Here is an 8,632-nt window from a genome sequence, read left to right on the forward strand (position 1 = left end):
GATGAAGTATTTCGAAGGGCCTAACCCCTATCCCTGCAATTTAGCTTCTGTTACCTGCCCTAGATTTGTCATATACCTTTATCTCAGTAACAGGGTGACCAATTTTGAAATTAACTTGTGCTGTGTTTTGTTTTCCTCTGATTTAGGGCAAAGTCCTCTAATCAGTTCTCGACTTGAGGTTGTTCACTAGGAAGGAATGAAAATTATCCAGCCAAGTGAAGGAAAAAGAAATTTGTGTGTCCAAGATCTGGGTCCATGTGTTCCTAAGGAAGACACATAGACTTGAGGTTCTGAAGGCTAAGTTCGTGGGATTTGTACAGACGATTAAGAACTATTGTCATAGAAAGAGGAAGATGTAGACAAAAAAGGAGAGTAAGTTCCTGGAATGGAAACAAAACTTGGGTAGAGAGATAATGGTTTCAGATTCCTTCAGGGCAAAGGCCTGAACCTATGCTGGGTGATTGGTGAGAACTGAGATGAGAAAGGCTGTGAATGGGACCAAAAAAAAAAACAGGATACCATCAGCTGCAGCCCTGGGATCCTGGACAGGGGGTGTGCATGGCAAACCTTGACCAAGAGACAGTAAAGATGCTGGGCAATAGTCCTTCCTTGAAGGACCAGGCTTGCCTGGGCAAGGCTTTTCTTGGACAGAATTGCAGCTCTGGACTGGCAGTGGAGAACTAAGCATCTATCACACATAGATGTGCAGTACTGCTTGCCTCTTGAGAGTACTAAACAGTTCTCCTAGTCACCACAGAAATCAGTGGAAGCAAAGATAAATGGTAAAGATGTTAGCTTCAGTGAGGGTACATGTGGATTGCTTATGTTACAGCAGTCATACCCAAATCTCGGTCCCAACTCAGCCAGAATCCCTAATTCAAATCTAATAATACCTTGCACTAGATGGCATAATCTCTATTTATATTGATGTCTGAGTTTATACGTGAATAACTATCAGAATCAACTAATTGGAGGAAAAGGTTTGATGGTCTAAATGGCTAGCATAATAAAGTCATTATAGATTAATGTATCCATCTCTATCATCAGGGAATATCTGCCAAGATATTTTTAAAAATAAACATTTACTCTTAGGATATCTCCCAATACCATTGGGAAATTTTGGCCAATTCTTACTCTTAACCTCTTATGTCTCTATATTCTACCAGTATTCTGCCTTGCTAGCACCAGAAATAACTTAGATATTTGGGAAATTAATGCTTTTTGAGAATTACCTTGAAACACATAAATCTGGGACACAGTTTGGTATGACCAACATATTTACAAGCTGTTTATTGGGAGGGGTAAAATGTAGGAAGGCCTCTACATTTCGTGTTGACTTCGACTACTTTAAATTTCATTTTGGGGGAAGCACACTTGGCCACATGGGAGGTCTGCAGTTCAAACCCTGGGCCTCCTTGACCCGTGTGGAGCTGGCCCATGCGCAGTGCTGATGTGCGCAAGGAGTGCCGTGCCACATAGGGGTGTCCCCCGCGTAGGGGAGCCCCACGTGCAAGGAGTGCACCCCATAAAGAGAGCTGCCCAGTGCAAAAGAAAGTTCAGCCTGCCCAGGAATGGCTCTGCACACACGGAGAACTGACACAGCAAGATTACGCAACAAAAAGACAGATTCCCATGCCGCTGACAACAACAGAAGTGGACAAAGAAGAACACACAGCAAATGGACACAGAGAACAGACAACTGGGGGGGGGGGGTGGGAGAAGGGGAGAGAAATAAATAAAAATAAATCTTTTAAAAAAATAATTATTTAAAAAAAATAAATTTCATTTTGGGTGTTTTTCCTGACTCTCCAGTCCAATTAGTTCCTTTTTTTCCCGTCACAAACATTTTTTTAGGACTTGTGTCTTTGTAACTATATGTATGTTCCCTGACTACCTGGAATATAAGAGACAGGATAAGGGGCTGATGTTTCAGGGAAGATAATTGGTTTAGTTTCAGGTATATTGAGATTGAGATTCTGGTGGGACAGCCAGGTGGGATTATATAGTAGGTATCAGGAAATGTTGCAGTAGGTACCTTTGCATTTAGAGACATTGGTGTAGAACTTTAAACTGAAGACTTAGTGCACAAGACAGTCAAAGAAGGAAGGTAAAAAGAATAGCAGAAGGCCAAAGGACCAAGCTTTTTTAGAGGTACTTTGGTGGATGGGAAGGTGGCAAATGGCATTGATTTCTTCTCCCACTCAGCTTCTTCTCTAACTCACTAGCCAAATTCTTCAAGCACAGAAACAACAGAAAAATGAACCTTGACAGCCTTAACCTTAAAAAAAATTACTGCTTCTAATAAATCAATCAAGTCACATGTCATGATTCCTACCCAGAAGGGGCAATAATCCCAGTCTGAGAACAATTTAGGAGCCTTTTAGACATTGTCACCTCATTTGCAGAACAATTCTGTCACCACATGACAAAATCCATGACCAAAAATGATTTTCAATATATAAACTCACCTCATCTCATCCAAACTACCAAAATTGGTTTTAGTGAGGATTGCAAAGAAAGAGTTTTAAGTCCTATGGAGGGAAAGCCCATTAATGGAGGTTTTATTTTTTAAATGGTGATATATTTTTTTATCCTTTTGATAGCACTATGGTAAAATTCATAATGAAGTTATTAAATTACACACATGCAAACATGCAATTTATCAGCCAATCTCTAAAACAAATCTCACAAAAGGTACCTATCTTTAAATAAGACAAGACTTCCAAAGGACTTCTCCAATGAACAGTTCCTTTCCTGTATCGTGAGAACTAAGAAGTTGCTAATGTTGCAATTACCTTCAAGTTTTTTTGTCTCCCTCTGTGTCATCCTTATTTATGGTTGATAGAGCCCATTAACTATTTCATAACCCAAACTAAAACCTCAGCGCTCCAAGTCAGGATTACTGTGTGTGGTGATTTGAAACTGTATGTACCCTAGAAAATCACATTCTTAAAGCTAATTCATTCCTGTAGGTGTAAATCTATTTGGAAGTAGGACTTCTGAATTGGTTACTTCAGTTAAGGTGTGACCCAGTGAGGGTCTAAATCTACTTATGGGTGTCCTATATGAACGGGATGAATACAGAGAGAGAGAAAAGCCATGGAAGCAAGAAGATGAAAGCAACAAATCCTGGAAGAGAAGGGAGACTAGCAGATACCACCATGTACCTTGTCATGTTACAGAGGTGTCCAGGACCACTAGCAACTGGTCTTCAGAGAGAAAGCTTCACCTAATGATGTCTTGATTTGGACATTTTTCTCAGCCTTGAAACTGTAAGCTTGTAAGCTAACAAATTCCCACTTTTAAAAGTCAATACATTTTATAATATCTGCTTTGGGCAGCAAAGCAAAGCAGAATACTATATCACCAACGATACCAAGTCTTCTTATGTAAGTATTTTTATAAGCATATCCTGAGTCCCAGGATTGAGTTAAGGAAATTCTCCTGAACATCTTTCATACCTTGCTAAGTTGTCATCAAAGACTTTGTTTTCCTGGCTCCTACTAAACTGAATGTTCCTTTGTTCACATTATCTCAGATATACCAGTTGTGCTACATTATCTTACATATACCCATGTCCTTCACTTGCTATGCATATATCTCTGGTATTGCCAGTCAGATTCTAAGTTCCTTAAGAACTAATGGTTAAAGAATATCACGTTATTTATTTTGTAGTCCTTATAGTTTCTAACAAAGCACCAAGTTCTTAGTAAAACTTGAGTAAAGTTAAAATTTAAATGAATCAAAAAAAGTTTATATGACATAAGCTCAATTTATTTATTTTCAAATGATTAAATTTTGTGCCAAAAGTTGCCCTTAGATTTATTTTAATAGGTGAGCTTATTACTCTAAGTACAAATCTGAAATGGTATGGGAATAGGCACTACATGTTTGGAAAAAATCACACACTGAGTTACTAACTCTTTGTTTTGTGTGTGTGTTTGAGAAATAAAAATGACAACAACAAAACCCAAGATTGTTGTAACCATCATTCACTTGTCTTATAGAAATAAAAATGATAATCAAAAAGAAAAATATTATGGGTCACTGACTAAAGTAAATTTTCCAAAAAAGGAAATGAAAGATATTTTTTCAATAAGTATTTTACTTGATTTGCATATGCCCGTGAAAAAATTTTTTGATTAAGGACCTACCCATGCTTTTTTGTCTATTCATTAATCAAGATTTCTTGGTACCTGCTTTATTACTGTAATTTCTTCTACCTTAAACAAAATAACTAATATCTAGGCTTGAATACAAGTTCAAATTTTATTATCTGCTAAAAAGAGCATAATTTAAAGTTGACAGTTTCAAACATCTCCATTGAACTCCCACATTCTTGTCAAAGTACTTCTTCAAAATCTATTAAAATTTGTGACCATGTCTATACTTCCAAGTTCCTACTTTATGAAACTAAGACACTCAAAACAAAAGTAGAGAAGGTTCTAAAACCTCATATTTAGAGTCAATAATCTAGGGTAGATTATTTCATTATTTGGCATTAAAAGCTTAAACAAAGGTAAAGGAGAGCACATAACATTGCTAACTAATGCATGAACTTACTTTGAGAATTTAATCAGAATAAGTTTTCTTGGAAATCTTTCCATTCTCTGAAAAAAGTCTTTGATTTTCCTTAATCGTTTCTGATGAAGCCAGGGCAGGGCAAGTAGCCGTTTGTTTTCAACTAGCAGGTGACTCAAATGAGGAGCAAAAGCCTGAAATATTAATAATTCAGCAAAGCCTTTATTGCAGCTTTCTTGTATGAATATGGGTTTTCACATGCCCTTAAATTTGCCAGTTTATTTTCAACCCATCAGTTCCAGATTTCTATGAGGGATAGTTGAATTGAGTGAAGAAGCTGCCGCTTAATATCTGGGTAACACTGTGAAAGAGGTATAATGTTAGTCACCCCGTGCTGATGGGAAGTAAGCTACTATTCATTTAAAAGGATTTCTTATAATATGTGGTGTTATGAGAAATGTTATATTGTATTATATCAAATACATATGTATCTTGCCTTATGGGAGTAATATTATTACCTGTGTTTATAAGAAATAGGTCCTCACATTTGAGTTTTTTTTTAGGACCTTGGGCAAACTGCACAGATCCACCAGGTAGTCACATTTATTTTAACAGACTTAGGGCAGCCCCTCTCTCAAATATATTTCAGTAAGCAAATGGCCTTTCCCTTTGACGTACTTTCCTGAACTAGTGTCCTGGAAGTCTTTGACTTTTCCTTCTCCTTCATTTTCCACCTTTCCCCTTTCAGCAACCTTGCTCCCGTCCATCTTCATTACCACTAACCCTGTATTACTCACCAGTACTTACATCATAACTTGTGCAAACTTCTGCTAAAGCTGTTTTTTCACCAATTCTTTTCATCTAAATTCCCTTAGTCTTTTAAAAACATGATATTTGACCAATATAACATACAGGATATAGCTTGTATGAAACCTGAAGCATGCTATTATAGTGAACATCACTCAACCCATGACTAGAACAATAACTTGGCTTACCTACCTATGTGCCCATCCCCTAGCCTATAACCTGCTTTTGCCTAGAAGAACTCATGTGAATGTTATATTTACTATTTTTTTCTCTTTTATTTTTAAATAATTATATATATATACACACACATATATATAGTTTTAACTAGTCTTCCTACTGCTAGAGCTAAATATACCATTTCCCAGTCCCAATTCTTCACCTTCTATGTTATAAACTCCAAAATAATTAGTATACACATTCATGGTATTGTCCCTTTTACCTGTCTATTCTTAACTACTGCCACTCTTCCCTGAACCACAGCAAATCTTCTATATGTTTTTATATCACCACACCTTTTTATGTGGTACTGTAAATTATGTTTCAAGTTTACAAGTAAGTGTCCTGCAAATCATATTCATTATTGAAGGTCTATCTCAATCTTTACTTGTCAGACCTTCCTTCATTTTCTTCATTTCTCATCTTAAACTCAGAGAAAACTAATCTCTCCCTCCATTTGGCTCATATAGTACTTTGTACATAACTCCATTTTGACTCTTACATTGTAAATATATTTCTTATTTACACATTAATCTCCTTCGTGACAGTGTGGATGCCACTAAAGCAGAGATCAGTTATTTTACATTTTTGCGATCTAAAACAGAAATTGGACAGAAGGTTCTATTTATTTATAAGTTAATGAATAAATGAATGCATGGATATTTCTCCATTATTCTTTTTCCCTTGCCCTCAGAATTTTAAAATCATCTTTATTGAGCTATAATTTATATACCATAACATTATCCATTTTAAATGAACAAATCTAGGTGTTTTGAACACTCATGAACCCACCACCACAATCCAGGTACAGAAAAATTTCTGTCACCACCATTAGTTTCCTGATGCTGCTTAGTAGCCCTTTCCTTCCTCCAGTTACCTCAGGCAACTAATGATTTGCTTTCTATCACATATATTGGTTTCTATTTTTAAAATTTTAGATAAGTGAAATCAGACAATATATACTCTCTTTTGTCTAGCTTTTAAAACTCATAATAATGATTTGGGGCTTCAGCTACATTATTGCATATATCAATAATTCATTCCTTTTTATTGCTGAATATTATTCCATTGTATAGATATATATCATATTTCATTTATTCATGTTGCTGTTAATGCACATTTGTGTTGATTCCAGTTTTTTACAATTATGAATAAAGCTATGAACATTCATATACAAGTTATTTTGTGGACATATACTTTCATTTCTCTTGGGTAAATAACTAGGAGTTGTATTGCTGGGTCATATGATAGGTTTGATTTTTTTCTAAAAGCCACCAAAGAGTTTCACACAGCGGCTGTACTATTGTATGAGAGTTCCAGTTGCTCTACATCCTCACTGACACTTGATACTGTCAAACTTTTTAACTTTTGCTATTCTGATGGGTAAATAATTGTGTCTCATTATAGTTTAATTTAAATTCTTTTGTTGTCTGATGATGTTGAATATCTTTGCAGGTGTCTGTTTATTGGCCACACGTACATGTACATACACATACATATTTTGTGACGTGTCTGCAAATCTTTTGCCAATTAAATCATTTTAAGTTACTGAGTTATAAAAGTTCTTTATATATATATTGCTTCTCGGCCTTTTGGCTAAGATCAAGTGTAGTATTTGTTCTTATCAGTTTAATATCTAATATGTCCTCTATCCAAGCACAATATAATAAATGGGTTTTTGGAGCTGGGAGATGGAATAGGAACTTGCTCTATCTACTCCACACAATAACCTGGTATTGCATTATCTCCAGAAACAGTGCACCCCTTTGGGGGTATAAAAAAAATAAAAATAAAATTTTAAAATTCTTTATATATTCTAAATATGTTCTTTATTAGATAGTAAATTCTCACAATCTGTGACTTGCATTTTTGTTTTCCTTTATAGCTCATGTTTTTATATGGCCTTGTGTGGCCTATCTAAAATTAAATCTTTGCCTAACTCAGGATCCAAAATATTATCTCATGTGTTCTCTTGTAAAGTTTTATAGCTTAGTGTTTACACTTAGGTTTAGGATCCATTTCAAATTAATTTTTGTGTATAGTATGGAGTAAAGATCAAGGTTGTTGTTTTCTGTTTTTCCATACTGATAGCCAGTTGTTCCAGCACCATTTATTGAAAAGCCTTGACTTTTCCCATTGAATTGTTGGTACCTTTGCCTAAATCAAATGACCACATAAGTGTGACTCTATTTCTGGAAGCTCTATTCATTGATCTACATATCTAATTTTTGCCACTACCACATTTTCTTGATTACACAGATTTATAGTAAATCTTGAAATCAGATAGTGCAACTCCCCCAAATTTGTTCTTTAAAATTGCTCTGGCAGTTCTAGGGCATTTGCATTTTCATGTAAATTTCGGAATCAGCTTGTCAAAAAAGCCTGCTAGAATTTTCATTGGAATTGCATTGAATCTCTACATCAATCTGGGGTTAGGATGCTTCTTTATAATTTAAATGTTCCTGGAAGCGATAACAACAAATTGCTAGCATTATAGTGACAATATGAATCACTGAGACCTAACAATAAAAGCAGAACAAGTCTACCATGAATTTCATCTCTTCCCCTCATTTCCATAATTTTGCTTAGAGGTAATTTCAATTAAACCTTGAATAGAATTTTTCTCTCATAAAAAAAAACTTACCTATTTTTAAGATCCCAGCTTATAATGAAGTATATTTTGCAATGTTTTCCCCCCTATTCTAAAGAAAAACCACACAGGATATCTTTTTTACACAAAATGCTTATACTGGTTTAAAAAACTACTGTTTCAATGTGCAAACAATGCAGCATTTAGAACTATAGGTTAGTAGGTTTGGGGGAAGTACCTTCCACTTGGAACCTCATCCTTTCTGCGTACTGAAGCACCAGGCCACGAGCAGACAAAGGAAGTGTTTTCTTGATTTAGACAGTAACTCATCAGAAGAACTGAAACCACTTTCAAAACTATTTCACTTGGAAAGGTATTTTGCACCTGAAGGAGTTTTCAGAAACTCTCAGAGGGCAAATGCACAGAATTCTTAGCTACTTGAACTTTTTCTTTAACCTTTTAAAGGGCTCATATTTTCCTTCTCTGCTTTGTTTGTTA

General features: G+C 35.5%; 1 non-coding gene across 1 annotated transcript; it reads left to right on the forward strand.

The window, feature by feature from the left end:
• Positions 1-7,120: 7,120 nt before the first annotated feature.
• LOC111763060 (U2 spliceosomal RNA) lies at positions 7,121-7,311 on the forward strand. The gene has a single exon (XR_002796016.1). It is a non-coding gene; the product is annotated as a U2 spliceosomal RNA (small nuclear RNA).
• The last annotated feature ends 1,321 nt before the right edge of the window (positions 7,312-8,632 follow it).

Source organism: Dasypus novemcinctus, chromosome 7, assembly GCF_030445035.2.
Source record: "Dasypus novemcinctus isolate mDasNov1 chromosome 7, mDasNov1.1.hap2, whole genome shotgun sequence".
NCBI classification, from domain to species: domain Eukaryota; kingdom Metazoa; phylum Chordata; class Mammalia; order Cingulata; family Dasypodidae; genus Dasypus; species Dasypus novemcinctus.